Here is a 16579-nt window from a genome sequence, read left to right as displayed (position 1 = left end):
AGGCAGTAAATGCACTCCCTGTAAGCATCAGACAGTGGGATCTTGTGCCCAAAGGAAGTGCATTTCTTGAAACCTAAAGGTTTCTCCTTCTGATCAGCCATAATAAAGAAAGGGAAAGAAGAAACGTTATGCAGAGAAGAAATCCAATTAAAGAAAAATGGTTATTCTAAAAAATATTTTTAATTACAGGAAGATAGGGTAGGAACAGTGAGCTTAAAGCCTTGTGTTTAGGGAAGTCTGCATATTGCCATCCCTTAAAGGCAGGCTTGCAAGTATCCAAAACTATGAGCAATTAGGTCATTTCTGATGGTAAAACTTGTCAAGTTTCTGCTGCCCACCAGTTGTTCCCCTACTCATACATACCATTTAATATATACAGATTTATGTACTTTGTTTCAGACTGTGTTAACAGTGCCTGCAACTAGACATCCACCATTTCAAAAAGGTGGATAAAGCAAGTACAAATTAGTGTGATCTTCATTCCATTCTGCTAAACACAAATCTGAATGAAATGTAATTTGATAAAAGGAATATGTAGATATCAGGCTAATTATAAAACTGTTGAAGTTAGGGTTCCTCTCTGACAACTGTGTTTGAACAGAGGAACAAGGTAGGGTTGTACTCTCTCTCCGTTTTATTGCTTTATACAAAAAGCCATTGGCAAATAAAATAAGGGACACACAAATTTAAGGGTATTTTTTTATTTGCAGATGAAAATAGTGTGTACACGATAAATCCAGAAAATGATATTTCACTGTTGTGGGACAATTTGAAACATTTTCAAGGATATAAAACAAATGAAGGCAAAAACAAAGGCTATGTTTCCATACATTAATTGGTTCAGCAATACCCATACTTGTGTGGACATGATGTGTATGGATTAAAAAGGATTCATTAAAAATAATACAAGAATTGTGAAGCTGGAATTTCTTGATTACATAGATGGATAGCAAGGTTCTAGGCTCTTTAATACCACATATAGGTTAGGATTATTTTTTATCAAACAGAGGAGAGCATGTGGACCACAATTAATAAAGAAATGAAAGAATTTGGGAGGGAAAGAAAGCAAGAATTAAGTTTCTCCACACAAAATAATGTGGTTTAAAATTACCAGTGTTCAAAGGATACTTTAGAGCCACACAGTTAAGACAAGCATAAATTATATAAATAGAAGACTGAAAATCAAAGTGGAAAGAAATGTTGTTGAAGCAAAGGTAGTTCACAAAATAATGAGCGACTAGGATTTTGAATGCAAGCCCCTATGAAGAAGAACAACCTTAAAGAATATTACAGTTACTAAGCAGCAAAACACATTTTGAAAACTAATCCAAATGGTAATGGAGAAAGGAGATTTTACCAATAAAGAAGACTGCAAGTAAGGGCATCAAAAAACAGGCAAGAGGGACTGGGAATTTATTGGAGAAAATTGGTAAAATAACCAAAAGTTTGTTTGTGTCTTTCGGCTTTTCCCGGTTAGGGGTCGCTACAGCGGAACTCCGGTCCGCTAATGATTGGCAGTTGATTTTTACGTACCGGCTTGCCAGGCCTGACGTACAACCTTCAACGAAGGTACGCCCATTCACGCATGTCTCCACGCAGAAGACGCACTGAGAATCAAACCGAACAGCGTCTTACTGTGAGGCGACAAAGCTACCGCAGCACCACCACCGCGAAGTATTGAGAGTAAATAACAAGGGAGAGAAAAGCTGCAGAGCTGAATGATGCCATGAGGAAGTTTGTACAGCCGGTTGGTGACTTCCTTCCCTAACAGGGATTGAATGAAATATAGAACAGAAAGTTTGGCTAAAAAAGTATAATTAATAAACAAGGTATACATAATAACGCATGAGCACTCTAACAATCAATCAGAAGAGGTTAGAAAAAAAAAGGAAATTAGAATGGAAAGGTAACATACAAAGGAACAATGGGAGAAGTTTTTTATTGATCCCAACTATGCAACAAGATCAAGAAGGTATAGAGCTTCTGTAGAAGTGTTTACATAGGTAGACTTCAAAGATTTTTTCCAAACGGAGACATCAAATGTTGGAGGTGTGATTGGAAAGAGCAGTACTTTGGAACATGTTTTGATTTTTTTTTTCTGAGGGGGAGCACAAAGAGTTGGCAGAATTGTAAATATTCCTTACATGGTGCTTTGTCAGAAATGTTGGGGAGTAAATTATTGTAAATAAGGAAATGATTCTTTTGAGCTGGAATATAAAAACTGAACTGCCTAAACATAGAAAAGCCCTACTAATTTTAATGCTGTTGGCTGCCAAAAACATAATTACTAGAAAACAGAAATCAAAATCTAAACCAGCCATAACACTGTAAAGAAGACAAAAGAAAAGGAGCCAGGATTTTTAAGAAAGGGAAGAAGTAAACTACATAGAAATAAATGGAATTTCTGGGAACAATCTATGCGGCATCATATTCAAGAGGAAGAGTGAAATTTCAAAGAAGAAAGGACTTGGGAAATCTATGTAATGCTGAACTGAATAACTGTTATGAGAAAACCATATATGTATAATGCACAAAAAAGCAAAATATACTGTATGTGTTCCCACTTCAAAAACTGTTGAAGTTAACCATTTCTGTTATATTTACACTATCACTGCTGCCTTCCATGGACATCATGCGTACTTCTCTATCAGTTATTTCATTTCAGCTACTCTTTTCTGGATTCTGTCTAGGGATTAATGGGATTTCTTTATGGGGTGGTTAATGTTATCCAGTACTGTCCAGTTGTAATTGCAACAAGATTTTTATGTCTGCAGAAATTCTTCCACTTTTTACGTGACCCACTGTTACAGCACCTGGATTTCCATTTAGAGTGCTAGACACCAAACAGTGAGAGTAGAAGGCTGGAGGAAAAAACAGCCTATCATGACATGTCTCCTTAAAGGAACAATATTCAGTACACGTCTGACCTCTGCTACTGAGTGGAAGTTTAACAGCTTTGACAAAGAAAGTTGTAAAAAGGGGACCAATATATCATAAAATTGCATCACTGCTCATCCCACCTCTCAGAGGAAAGAGAAAACAGTACAAACAGGTAGCCAGCACAAATGTAGAGAGAGAGAGTAAGCTTTCTACCAGTGATGCTCAAGAACCAAGTTTAATTAGCAGCTCAGGTACAGGCGGAGTATGAGTTACTGACTGTCAGTTCTCCCCTTCTAGGGATATCACTATAAGGCAGCCACCAGCCTGCATTTGCATCAGCGAAGAGGAGAATCTGTGAGTCCGTACCCAAGAAAAGCTACACCCTGACACAGCAGTTTGATAGCTCTGAAGTCCACATGTTTAGCCATTCATCCTTCACCACTATCAGCTTCAAACCCCTTTTGTTACATCCTGTACTTGGGGTAAGGAATTCATATCAACAGGCACCATAAGGAATGAATAATATGCATAGTGACCAAAAGACCATTGAGCAAGAAGTTAGCAAGGGAAAATGAAGAAAAAATATAACTGCAACCATTCCAGAGTAACTCCACAGCTTCTCAACTGTTCAGATTTTCTCAGAATGTCCAGATTTTTGCCTCATATTTTTGGTCTTTTCCTCATAAAATAGTGGTTTTCTGGCAAATTAGTGGCAAATCATTAAAAGACTGATGTTAGAAAATAATGACAGACATTTGACTTTAGACTTCATACACTTCAGAAAATTCATGCTAATAATGCAAAACCTGTTATTCTATCAATTTCTAAGTTTGTAAGAGTAATATTTAAACATTACCCCTATTTTTGGGCCTTTGTCCCACTTTTATTTATGCCTTTGTCCAAATTTCTTGCTCTAAAAGGCTGAGAGGTACGTTTAACTCTGTTTAGTATACATTTCAAGTTCAAGCAGGTAGTCTAAGGCCAGAGTATGGGTCAAACCAAGAGAAATGTTACATATATACGACTCGGGGGATGTACAGGAGTTAATGAATAGAATCCTGAAATATCAACAAGGTCTTCATTTTTGTAGAAACTCTCTTAGTTTTTACTTGGGCCACTGTTAGAACACCTGGATTTCCACTTACAGTGTCAAGTCAACTAACAGTAAGAGTGGGAGGCTGGAGGGAAGAAAAGCCTATCATGACTCTTCTCCTTAAAAGGAACAATACTTAGGACATAAAAGTTGTTCTCCAATTTTCTGCTCAACTGTAATCAAAAAATGTTTAATATTCTAATTCAACTGCTATCTTTCTGCAACACATGCATTACTTACGGCTGCTTGTGGCAATCACAGATATATTCTTTAGACTACGTAACTCAAAACCACCTGCACAAAATTCAGCCTCTGGAATACAAACTTCTCAGATGTCGGACTCATCACATCACTTTCAGTCTAGTCACCACTGAAGCCTGGCAATGTCTTTCATAAATCTTTCATACCCACTCCCCATCTATTACTCCACAGTATCTTAATGATCTGCAAAGAGGGCATATTCACTCTTTCCTTGTTCAACTAATAAACAGAACACTGGCTGGATAAACACCAAATCCTGAAACTCCATCTTACGATCAGAGTTGACGTACAACTCATAAACTTAGACTGTGACTGAAAGTGAAGACTGTCTGGCCTATGCAGTCTGCCTATTCATTTATATTTTACAGTGCTAATACTACTTCACACCAACAGTTTATCTTTTCCCACCCTCACAAGTACCTCACTGCGGGGGTCTATATTAAAAGACCGAAGAGGTGTTTTATCGAACACCTCTTGGTCGACACATAAAGAGCGAATGTACTAAAGTGCGAACGCTCAAAACAGCAATTCCTTTCCCTAGAAAAGAAATCACTTGGACATCCCAGTGTGTTTGCCCCTTTCCTCACTGTAGTGCGATCTTGGAGTTGGTATATTTAGTTAGGGGGGTGTGGGGAGCATTGCCCCCCACGTTATGTTTGAAAGTGTGTGTGTGTGTGTGTGTGTGTGTGTGTGTGTGTGTGTGTGTGTGTGTGTGTGTGTACTACCGATTTCTTTCCCAGGGAAAGAAACAAGAAGTTATGTACTCACCATAATGTTCGATGTATGAAGTCCATCTCGCCTCACATTCTTACCCGTGGGTTCGGAGCGGACGACTCGGCCATACTTTTTAGCTCAAAGTCTTTCTATTGGCTGGGCTAAGATGGTATCCCATGCTGCACTGCTCTCTATCCCCAGATCTAGTTTGCTGCGAGCACCAGCACTCATTCTCCATTCATAACAACACCTAAGGAAAGGAAAAACAAACCAAGAATGAAGGGAGCTCTGAAACCAGGCCTAACCTCCAGATTCTCCAGGACAGGGGAAGGGGGGGGTAAGTAAGAATGTGAGGAGAGATGGACTACATACATCGAACGTTATGGTGAGTACATAACTTCTTGATGTTATGTAGTCCAATTTCGCCTATATTCTTACCCGTGGGACAGCGTCCCCAGCACCTAAATCCTGGGAAGCTCAGTGGAAAATACTCCTGAGCACTGTGGAACCAAAGGAAGACCTGCCCCTAGATACCACATCTAACTTGTAATGAGTAACAAAGGTGTGAGGAGATGCCCAAGTAGCCGCAGCACACATATCATCCATAGACATTCTGGCCTGAAAAGCTGTAGATGTAGATACAGACTGAGTAGAGTGAGCCTTTACCCAGAACGGTAAATCTTTTTCCCCTGAGGAATAAATGAAAGAAATACAACTGGAAATCCACCTGGACAACGTGACTTTGGAAACAGGAGACCCAATTCTGTTTTCCGAAAATGAAACAAACAACTGATCAGATTTTCTGAGGTCTTTCGTCCTGTGCAAATAAAAACGTAATTGTCTGTGCACATCCAATTGATGAAATTTGAATTCTGCCTTGTTTGAGAACTGGGGAAAAAACACTGGCAATTCAATAGATTGGTTAAGGTTACTGACTGACACTACTTTGGGAAGAAAGGAGGGGTTCGGTCTGAGAGAAACCCTGTCCTTATGAAAAATCAAATAAGGGGGTTTGACTGATAAAGCTTGAAGCTCCGAAATGTGTCTGGCTGATGTGATGGCTACCAAAAAGACAGTCTTCCAAGTTAAGAATTTTAAATCGCAAGTGGCTGCAGGCCCAAAGGGGGGGTTAAGTAAGACCCTGTAGAACAAAGCAAGTCCCAAGGCATAAACAGGTTCCGATACCGGAGGTCGAACTAACAAAGTGCCCTTCAGGAAAGCCTTACACAGTCTATGTGCCATCAGACTAGGCTCGCCTGCGACATGGAAGGTAGAAATCGCCACCAACTGGACTTTAATGGTTGTGGCCACTGAACCCTGGTTAAAGAGCATAGACAAGAACTCCAATGCAGACGAAACTGGAGCTGTGTAAGGGTCAATCTTTTTGGCATGCGCCCATATTGAAAACCTCTTCCATTTGCTGTAATAAATCTTCCTGGTCGAGGGCTTACGAGAGGAAGATAAAATATGAACCACCTCTGGCGAAAATTGATGAAGCCTAACTAATGACGGAAGTGGAGTAGCCAGGTTGTCAACCGGAGGGTCCAAAGAGAGGGATGGAGCTGCCCTGACATGTGCATCAGTAAGTCTGGTTGTGGGTCTGGGTCTAGAATCCAAGGAGCATCCATGAGATAGGGATGGAGAAAGGGGAATGAAATTTGACGAGCCCAGTGTGGGGCAATCAGAATACTTTTGCTTCCCAAGGATTGCGCTTTCTGAATAACCTTTGACAGCAAGGGGACTGGAGGGAAGACATAAAGTAGACCGGAGGGCCAATCGTGGACTAGAGCATCCCTGGGTGACTCCCCCTGAGGGGGGATCAGTGCTGCATTTGGCATTGAGGGGGCTGGCAAAAAGGTTGCAGCAAGGCTGACTGCACCTGCAGAAGATCTGCTCCGCAACTTGACAGTTCAGGGACCACTCATAAGGCATCAGAATAGCTCTGCTTAGCCTATCTGCACTCACATTGGACTTCCCCGGAATGCACATTGCCACCAGAAAATCTTGGGAAGACACTGCCCACTGCCACATTCGCATGGCCTCCCTGCAAAGGGGATAAGACTTGGTTCCTTCCTGCTTGTTCACATACCACACCACTGACATATTGTCTGAGTGGATTGCAATAGTCCCGAGAGGAAGAAAACTCTGAAGTGCTTGCAACGCTAGTAGCACAGCTCTCATCTCCATGACATTGATATGCAGATGCATCTCATGCTCTTGCCACATGCCTTGGACTGTCCTGCCTAGATAATGCCTCCCCACCCCATCTGGAAGGCATCCGTGGTCACCGTGGCAACCGGGGTGCAGGAACGAAGGGCTTTCCCGCATTCAGGTTGTCGGTGTGAAGCCACCAACTGATATCCTGCTTGCACCTGTCTGTGAGTAGAACAGGGTGAGAAAGTGGAAAATGTTGAAGAGACCACTGGGCGAAGAGTAGCCACTGAAGGAGCCTCATATGTAACCTTGCCAGAGGGACTAACATAATCATAGCAGCCATTGTCCCCAACAATTGGAGGACCCATCTTACCTTCGCTCTTCTCAGAGGGAGCAAGGCGTAAACCTGTTGTTGTAGGACTCTGATTCTTTCCTGTTGTAGAAACGCCCACAGGAGGACGGTGTCTAATTCGGCACCTATAAAGGTGACACACTCTGAGGGCAACAAGGCAGATTTTTCCCAGTTCAATGTGATGCCCAACTGTTGACAAAGGTTGATAGTAGCGTCCCTGGTCTAAAGTAGTAGATGCCTGGTGGTGGCAGTAAGGAGCCAGTCATCCAGATACAGAAACACTTGGAATCCCTGATGTCTCAAGTGAGCAGTCACCACTGCCATGCATTAGGTAAACACCCTGGGGGCTGTGGTGAGACCAAAGGGCAAGGCTCGAAACTGAAAGTGACTGGCTTCCAGCCGGAAGCGTAGGTGACTTCTGGATGCCCTGTCCATTTTTATGTGGTAGTAAGCATCCTTGAGGTCAATGGAGCACATCCACACCTTTTCCCAACAATGGGAGAATAGACTGCAATGTGACCATTCGGAACTTGGACTTTTGCACATGGGTGTTCAATTGGCTGAGATCCAATATGGGTCTCAGGTCCCCTGTCCTTTTCGGCACCAAAAAGAATCTGGAGTAAGTCCCTAATCCGATCTGGTCTGAGGGGACATGTTGGATGGCTCCTTTTTCTAGCAGCTTTGAAACTTCTGAAGCTGCGTAATCCCTTTGACTGGGTGGAACATCCGGGATTTTCTTAATTGGAGGGGGATTTGATGAGAAGGGAATGACATATCCTCCGGAAATTATTCGTAGAACTCATTGGTCCTGGGTGATATCTTGCCAGGCCTCCGGGTATAATGAGATTCGACTCCCGACTGGCTCCGGAAACGCACAGTCGGGCCTCCCATCAGGAGCGGCGGTAGGGAGAACCACGAAAGGAATCGCGGTCTCCCGAGTTGCAGGGGCCTCCTCTACCCCTACGGCGGCGTCTCCTGAATAACCACCCCCTCCCCTGCTTCTGGAGGGCGGGCTCACCTTGTGCACCGGGAAAAAACCTCTGTGATTTCTTGAACCACATTTTGCCACCCCTCTGGGCCTTGGGATAAGGCCTAGAGGGAAAGTAAAAACTGACTCCTATGGCAGACAGAGTTTTCCCTCCTGCTCGCACCTAGTGAGAGCATCTTTCACTTTGGTTCCGAACAAAGAGGAACCGTCAAAAGGGGCGTTGGTGAATGAAGACTTGAAAGCCTCCACGAAATGACAAAGGCACATCCAGGCCTGCCTCCTAAGAGCAACTCCTGAACTTGCTGCCCTACTCGCTCCCTCGACTGCGTAGGAGATTAGCCTCATGGAGGAGTCTGCAATGGAATTGAGGGTAGACATCTGAGCGTTGACCGTCTGGGCCACCGCCTCAGAAACGTTACCTGTGAGAGTATCTCCAAGCTCCTTGAGAAGATCTCTCTGAAGCCGTGTAAAGTGTGATAAGTAATTCAGTGACCGTAAGGTAAAGGTTGCTGAAGAAAACGTACGCTTCCCGTACCGGTCCATAGTCCTAGACTTCTTGTTAGGGGGATGGACGGTGGAAGAAGTTTCAGCTAATTCCTTCTGGGTGGCAGCTGCCACCACTATGGCATCCACAGGGACTCCCTTGGACAGAAATTCCTTATCAGGAGGAGCAGACTAAAATTTATTGGGTCTCCTGGGGACTGGTTCCACAGAGTCAGGGGTTTCCCACACCCTTCGACAAACCAAATCCAGAAGCTCGTCAAAGGGTGGAGATACCCAGGAGGCAGAGGGCTGAGCACCAAAGGCCTTCAGGAAGATCGACTCCTCCTCGGAGGGGGCTTTGGATGACCAGTCACCTCTTTGCTTCAAAATCTCTAGGATGTCAGAGAAAGAAACATCCTCAGAGGATGACTTAGGGGACCCCTCCGATTCCCTGAGGTCGGTGTCTGATGTGAGAGACTCATCCTGGGAATCTATGTGCTTCCTCTTGTACATCTTTCTGGGTGGCTCCTCCGGCAAAAACTCTGAGGGGCACTCAGAAATATGGGGACCACTCGTGGGGGTACCCTGAGACCTTGGGGCTCCGCTGTCCAGAGATCGGTGCAGGTCTCTGATCACAATCTGTGTAGTAGGGGACAGAATGACCGACCCGTATGATGACGCTGACAACCTGGCCAGCATGCTCTGCATGGCCTTGAAGGCTGGTCCTCCTGGGTCTGAAGAACGACCAGCCTCCGAAGCCAAGACAGGAGTCAGACTTCCCCACGCCGAAGTGCCGCGAGGGAGACTAGGAGCCGAAAGGTGTCCCGAAGCCTCTCCCTCGGGTCCAACCAAAGAATCCTGAGTCCTGAACCCCATGGATGGTACCGACGGGGTCGGAGCTGATGTCAGAACTGATGAGCCAGGAGAGGCTGTCGGAACCGACCTAGGGACATCACATGGAGGCAAACACTCTGGCTCTAAAAGCTGAGATGTGCTCAGAGGAGGAAGTATCGATGCAGATTGAGGGACCGGCTCCGGAGCCGAATGGGTCGGAGCCGAGAACAATTTTGCCAGTACCGGTGACTGAAGAAGTCTCTGCACCACTCTATCAATGTCCACATCTGATAAGGTCCTGGAAGATTGGGAGGATAGAGAAGGAGATCGAGACCTCCTCTCTGAAGGGGACCTGCAAGGAGGGGATACTGGCCTAATGCTAGGCGATCGGCTCTGAACAGGTTCCAAGAAGATTGGAGCTGAAGCAGGTTCCATAACAACTGACACTTCCTGCGGTCCCGAGGACAATGGAGCCAAGGATGTCGATGCAGACTTTGCTATTTTCTCCGGAGGCTCAGAGGAGACTGATTGACCTGGAGATCGCTTTTTTGCTTTTGAGGATTTTGCCTTAGAGCTGGAAGCACTCTCCAGACCCTCCTTGAAGGAGGGTTTCAGAAGTCCCTTCAAAATCAATTTATTCTTCCTTTCCTGAAGAACACGCGGACTAAAGGCATGACAGAAACTGCACGATTCCTGGAGATGAATCGCTCCCAGACACCACAAACAAACAGAGTGTCCATCGGTAATTGACATTTTATAACTGCACCTAGAGCATTTCTTGAAGCCCAAGGGTTTACGCTCCTTAGTATCTTTGGACATAGTTAACCAACTGAAAAGTCGACCAACGGTCAAACAGTCACAAGGCGGGAAAAAGTCTACACCAGACAGAATACCACACAATCTCCAAGTTAAACGATCCTCAGACACAAACACAAGGGGGGGGGAATAATTCCTCTAATTCAAACAGTTTTAATCCCGGGAAACTTTTAGCACACAAGGAAAGCAAGGGGACACACTAGGTCCTCCAACTGAAACGGGCCTAGCCCGTTGGAAACAGCTAGTGGGATACCACAGAATAAACAATCAAGAAAAACACAACTTTTTCCACAGTACAGACAACACACACAATAACTATTAAAATAGCTTTTTTGCAAAAACTTCTCTGATAAAGAAGAAAAAGGGTACTTAGCCACAGCCAAGAGTGAGACCACGTCCGAGCTACATGAGTGGCAAACGAGATCTGGGGATAGAGAGCAGTGCAGCATGGGATACCATCTTAGCCCAGCCAATAGAAAGACTTTGAGCTAAAAAAGTATGGCCGAGTCAGAGCAGACATTCGGCTCCGAACCCACGGGTAGAATGCAAGCGAGATTGGACTACATAACATTCGCTGTTTTGAGCATTTGCAGTTTAGTACATTCGCTCTTTATGTGTCGACCAAGAGGTGCTCGATGAAACACCTCTTTGGTCTTTTACTATAGACCTGACTGAGGAGATCAGCATGCAAATTTCATTACTGAAGTGTGGATGCAGGGATACTGAGATGTACAGTGCATAAAAGGAGTTTTTTTTTTTTTATGTTTTTGTTTCATAAAACAATATCCTCAATTCTCAGTGAAGGCAGCATTTTTTTTATTATTACAAACACTGATTGACAAAACACACACTATTTTAAGAAGATGAACCAAGTACAAATCAATGTGATCCTCAGAAGAACAAACAAAATGACAGTATATAATGGTCAGTAAGCACACACACAAGCTAAAACTATCTCCTCCCTGAACTTCAACAGTGTTCCAGTCTGAAGTCACAGGAAATAATCAGGAGTTCTAACATTTCCAGTTAAGACTGACAAAGAAAATTAGGTACCCATATGGCTGCAGGGTTCCTATCACGAAACTGAAGAGGCTGAAGATTGAAAGTACAGTTTTGTACCTACCATAAATGTAGATGTTCGAAGATCCACATTGCTGCAGTCCTTACATATGGGTAGTCCGCTGTCCTCGGTCGGCCCGAATACCAAAGTATTAGGCTGACGTCGGTCATGGGCGCTCAGATCTGACATCAGAGCGTCAGGGTATAAAAGCGCATGACCGACGTCATATCCTCAGTCTTTTCTTGCCCCAGATGTCAGAAGGCCCTAAAAAGAAAGGCCACAGCCAAAAATAGAATACTTCCCAAAAGGTATGTACAAATAACAGCTACCACCCAAACCATACAACCATTCCAAACTACAGAGGGGAAGGAGGGAGGGTAAATTGGACTGCAGCAATGTGGATCTTTGAACATCTACATTTATGGTAGGTACAAAACTGTACTATGTTCTTCATCTCACATTGCTGCAGTCCTTACATATGGGTAGAATCCCAAAGCAGAGGTAAAGGGAGGCTGGCAAAATCATAAAGCATTGGGAGCTGCCAAAATGCCCTGTAAGATTGCAGTGGCAAATCCAGCCCTAGATTTGGAATAAAGAGGAAGGTGGTAATGTTTAGAAAAAGTATGCACTGAACTCCAAGTAGCTGCTTCCAAAATATCTTTAGTAGCTACTCCCTTAAAAAGCTGTAGAAGTGGCAGTAGCCCTAGTGGAGTGAGGTCTGATTCCAGCCGGAATCTCCTTACCATGATGAGAATAACAAAAAGCAATACAAAAGCCAATCCACTTAGAAATAGTTTGTTTTGAAACAGGTTTCCCCTGAGAACCTAAAGCAAAAGAAACAAACAACTGCTGAGACTGTCTGAACCCTTTAGTCCTGCTCAAATAATAACGCAACTGCCTGTGAATATCCAAAGTTTGCAAAATTTTCTCCCCTTTATTTTGGGGATCTGCATAAAAAGTAGGCAAATGAATTGATTGGTTCAAGGCCACATTTGAAACCACTTTAGGCATAAAAGTAGGATTAGTACGCAGAGATACCCTATCCTTATGAAAAATTAGGAAGGGTTCAACTGCCATAAGAGCCTGTAATTCAGAAACCCTTCTAGCAGACGTAATGGCCAACAAAAAAGCAGTCTTCCAAGACAAAAACTTTAACTCAGCAGTAGCTGCAGGTTCAAAAGGAGGTAAAGTGAGTTTTTCCAACACAAAATTGAGATCCCAGGCAGGAGTAGGAGCTCTACGTGGGGGTCTGATGTTCTTTGCCCCTCTAAGAAATTGCTTAAACAAAGGATGAGAGAATAATGGAGGGTCACAGTCATAGTGAGCAGAAATGGCTGCAGCATGAACTTTTATAGAGGAGAAAGACAAACCCTTGTCTAATAATTCTGTAAGATAATGAAGAGAAACACTTAAATCAAGCCTGGAAACATCAAAGCTCTTAGTTTTGCTCCAAATTAAAAATCTCCTCCATTTATCTGCATAAACTTTCCTTGTACTAGGCCTTCTGGCCTCCAAAATAACATTCAAAACTTGTTGTGGAAGCTGCGACCCTCCAGGTTCTAGAACCGAACATGCCAGGCTGTTAGATGCAGGGACTGAATCCTGACATTGAGGAAATGATTGCCCTCCTGAGACAAAAGGTGCGGAATCGAAGGCAAAGGCCATGGAGGCTCCCGTACTAAACTCCTCAGCAGAGGGTACCAGTGCTGTCGAGGCCAATCTGGAGCTATTAGAATAATGGAGGGCTTGTCTTGTCTGACCTTCAAGAGTACCTTGGGGAGGAGAGGCAGAGGCGGAAAGGCATAGACGTGAAGATTGCTCCAACTGAATGATAGAGCATCCACTTTCCAAGCTGTGGGATGAAACATTTTTGTGCAAAACTTTGGCAACTGGAAATTTAGTGGAGAAGCAAACAGATCTATGTCTGGAGTTCCCCATATCACTGTCAATTTCAAATACATGAGGATTCAATTTCCACTCGTGGGGATCCACTATCTGTCTGCTCAAAACATCTGCTAAGGAGTTCTGTGCTCCTGGTAGAAACCTTGCCTGAAGATTGAGGTGTAAACTGAGAGCAGTCTCCCACAAAATCATTGCTTGCCTGCAAAGAGGGTACGAATGGGTTCCCCCTTGCTTGTTGATGTACCACATGACAGTTGTGTTGTCTGTTAGAATCAACACTTGCCCTGGGTGAAGTAAATCCTTGAAAGCCATCAATGCAAATTGGACTGCTAACATCTCCTTCAAGTTGATATGTAAATGTTGAAGTCTGGCAGGCCACGTGTCTTGAACCCATTTTCCATTGAGGTGTGCTCCCCAAGCCTTGTCCGAGGCATCTGTCGTTAAAAACCGACTCGCCTCTGGTCGGGTCACAGAGAGTCCCTTGTTTAGGTGACATTCCTGAGCCCACCACAAAAATTCCTTTTGAATGCAAGGTATTATTTGAATGACAGTGTCCAGATCTTGGCAGTGTTGTGTCCACACATTTCTGAGATACCATTGTAGCTTCCTCATATGCAGTTTGGCATTGGGAAGCACCAGAATACAAGATGCCATGAACCCCAAGGCTTGAAGGACTGTCCTTGCAGTCAACCTGGACCGTAGAGACAATTGATGGAAGTAAAGTGTAAGGTTCTTTTGCTTGTCCGGGGTCAAAAAGGCCATCTGGGAAGCTGTATTCAGTCTCACACCCAGAAAGCACATTTCCTGAGAGGGTACTAGACTGGACTTTGTTTCGTTCACAGAATACCCTAGGCACCTTAACACTGCCATCACATACTGTAGATGATGAAGAAGTTCGTACTTGTCTTGAGCAAGAATCAGGCAATCGTCCAAATAAGGATAAATTTGTATTCCTCTTAACCGTAAGAAGGCTATCACTGGCACCAGAACCTTTGTGAACACCCTGGGCGCAGTAGATAAGCCAAAGGGCAATGCAGAGAACTGATAATGTAAAGTCCCAGCCCGAAAACGCAGGTATTTCCTGCAACTGGGCCTGATAGGAACATGAAGATAAGCCTCTTTGAGATCCAGAGTTACCATCCAGTGATCTTTGCCCAACAGAGGTAGACGTTGTTGCAACGTCAACATTTTGAATTTTGGAATGTCCAGGTATGTGTTGAGGATAGATAAATCCAAAATTGGCCTCCAAGTGTTTCCTTTCTTTGGTACTAGAAACAGGCGAGAATAAAATCCTAGGCCCACTTCTGACAGAGGGACCTGCTGTATAGCCCCCATTTGAAGAAGTAAAGAAATCTGCTTGTGAGCCTCTACCCTTGGCTGAGGAGGAACGTCTGGCATGCCTTTGAAAGGAGGCAATGTATGGAAATAAAACTTGTAGCCTCGGTCTATAATGTCCAACACCCATTTGTCCTGGGTGATTAAAAGCCAATTTTGCTTGAAGAGTGCCAACTTTCCTCCCAAAGGAGCTGCCAGACAGGAAGAATCTGGCAGCTGAAGATGCAGGTCATTGGGCCTGTTTACGAAAGGACTGGCCCCTGCCCTCACCTGTAGATTGTGCAGGTGAACTCCATGTTCTAGGCCTGAAAGAACTCTGAGCTCTGCCCCTACCACGTCTAGATCTACCCCTAGACTGTAAATCAGAAGAAGGATAAGCCCATCCCTTAGTAGGCCAATTCCTGCTAAACTTAGGAGGCTGCACCTGCAAAAATCTTTAACAGTCTGCATAGACTTAGCCTTGTCTTCCATTTTCTTCAAGACAGACTCCACAGGAGAACCAAACAAAACTTCAGACTGCAAAGGAGCATCCAAAATTTTAGTTTTAACATGCTCTGACAAATTCTGATCCTTAAGCCAGGCGTGCCTGCGAATAACAGAACCAGTGGCAGCCACCCTGGAAGAAGCCTGTAAAGCATCAAAACCACACTGCAAAGAATGCTTACCCACCTGTTCAGAGGCATGTACCAAATCCTGTAATTCTTTACACTCTATGCCCTCTGCCAAAGCATCCACTTTAGATTTTAGTTGAGTAAGGAGAAAATTCTGATACTTCAACATATGAAACTGGCAATTCAAAGCCCTCATTGCTAAAGTGGAAGAGGTATACACTTTCTTACCCCATCTATCCAAAGCTCTAGCATCTTTATCTATAGGAACTGGATTCTTTACAACAGAAGCCCTGACACCCTTAGGTCCCTGGCTAATAGTTTCTGGGTCAGCCCTTGGACTCTTATACAGATATTTATGAGCCTCAGGTACTCTGTAATACCTGTCTGGCTTAACTGGCGCAGGAGGCAGAGAGTCTGGATTAAGGGAAGCCTCGGAGAAAACGTCTTGAACAACATCCAAAACAGGAGGTATAGCCAAGGGTCTATGTTGTGGTAAAAACAAAAATTCCCTAAGCCTCTTTCGTGAATCTGAGAAATCCTGACCTTCCCATTTAAAATGTTCCCTCATAGAATGCAGGGTTTCTGAAAAAGAAAAATCCTCTGGAGGAGAAGCAGAAGGAGTGGAATCCTCTGCGTCTGAATCAGAATAAGGAGGAAAATCCTGAATGTCTTCAGCCGAAGACTCTGAGTAATCTGAAGCCTGCTCCAAACTTTCCAACTCTGGCTCCACCCTAGGCCTCTTATCAGGAGTGGGCATAGAACCTCTGATTAAAGAAATTAAATCTTCTGCCATTTTAAGCATGTGTTTTTTAGGCACAAAACCTGCAGAACTAGGACTGACACTCGTGGAAGGCAAACCAGGCCCGCCTTTGGAAGGAGCCTTAGAGACAGAAGGAGAAGGCCTAACCACCTTAGGCAAGGAAGGGAGAACAGCAACCTGAGAGGCCCCCTCAGCCTGACCTGACTCCTGAGAGGCCACATCTTGCAAAATCAAAGCCTCCCCCTGAGACTCAACTGAAACCTCGGCTGGATCCACAGATTCCACCGTAGTTTCTAAAGAACCGGCGTCCGAACGGACGACTCATCCTGCCTGGAC

The 16579-nt window shown here is 44.2% G+C and overlaps 1 protein-coding gene across 1 annotated transcript in view; it reads right to left on the bottom strand.

Annotated features, from left to right (window-relative positions):
* DESI1 (desumoylating isopeptidase 1) overlaps window positions 1–16579 on the bottom strand; it is a 418723-nt gene that overhangs the window by 179404 nt on the left and 222740 nt on the right. The window lies entirely within an intron of this gene.

The sequence above is a fragment of the Protopterus annectens genome, chromosome 1.part1 (assembly GCF_019279795.1).
Source record: "Protopterus annectens isolate FY-2018-M chromosome 1.part1, PAN1.0, whole genome shotgun sequence".
Lineage (NCBI taxonomy): Eukaryota > Metazoa > Chordata > Ceratodontiformes > Protopteridae > Protopterus > Protopterus annectens.
The sequence above is the reverse complement of the archived record's forward strand: the minus strand, read 5'-3'. Positions and strand labels throughout refer to the sequence as shown.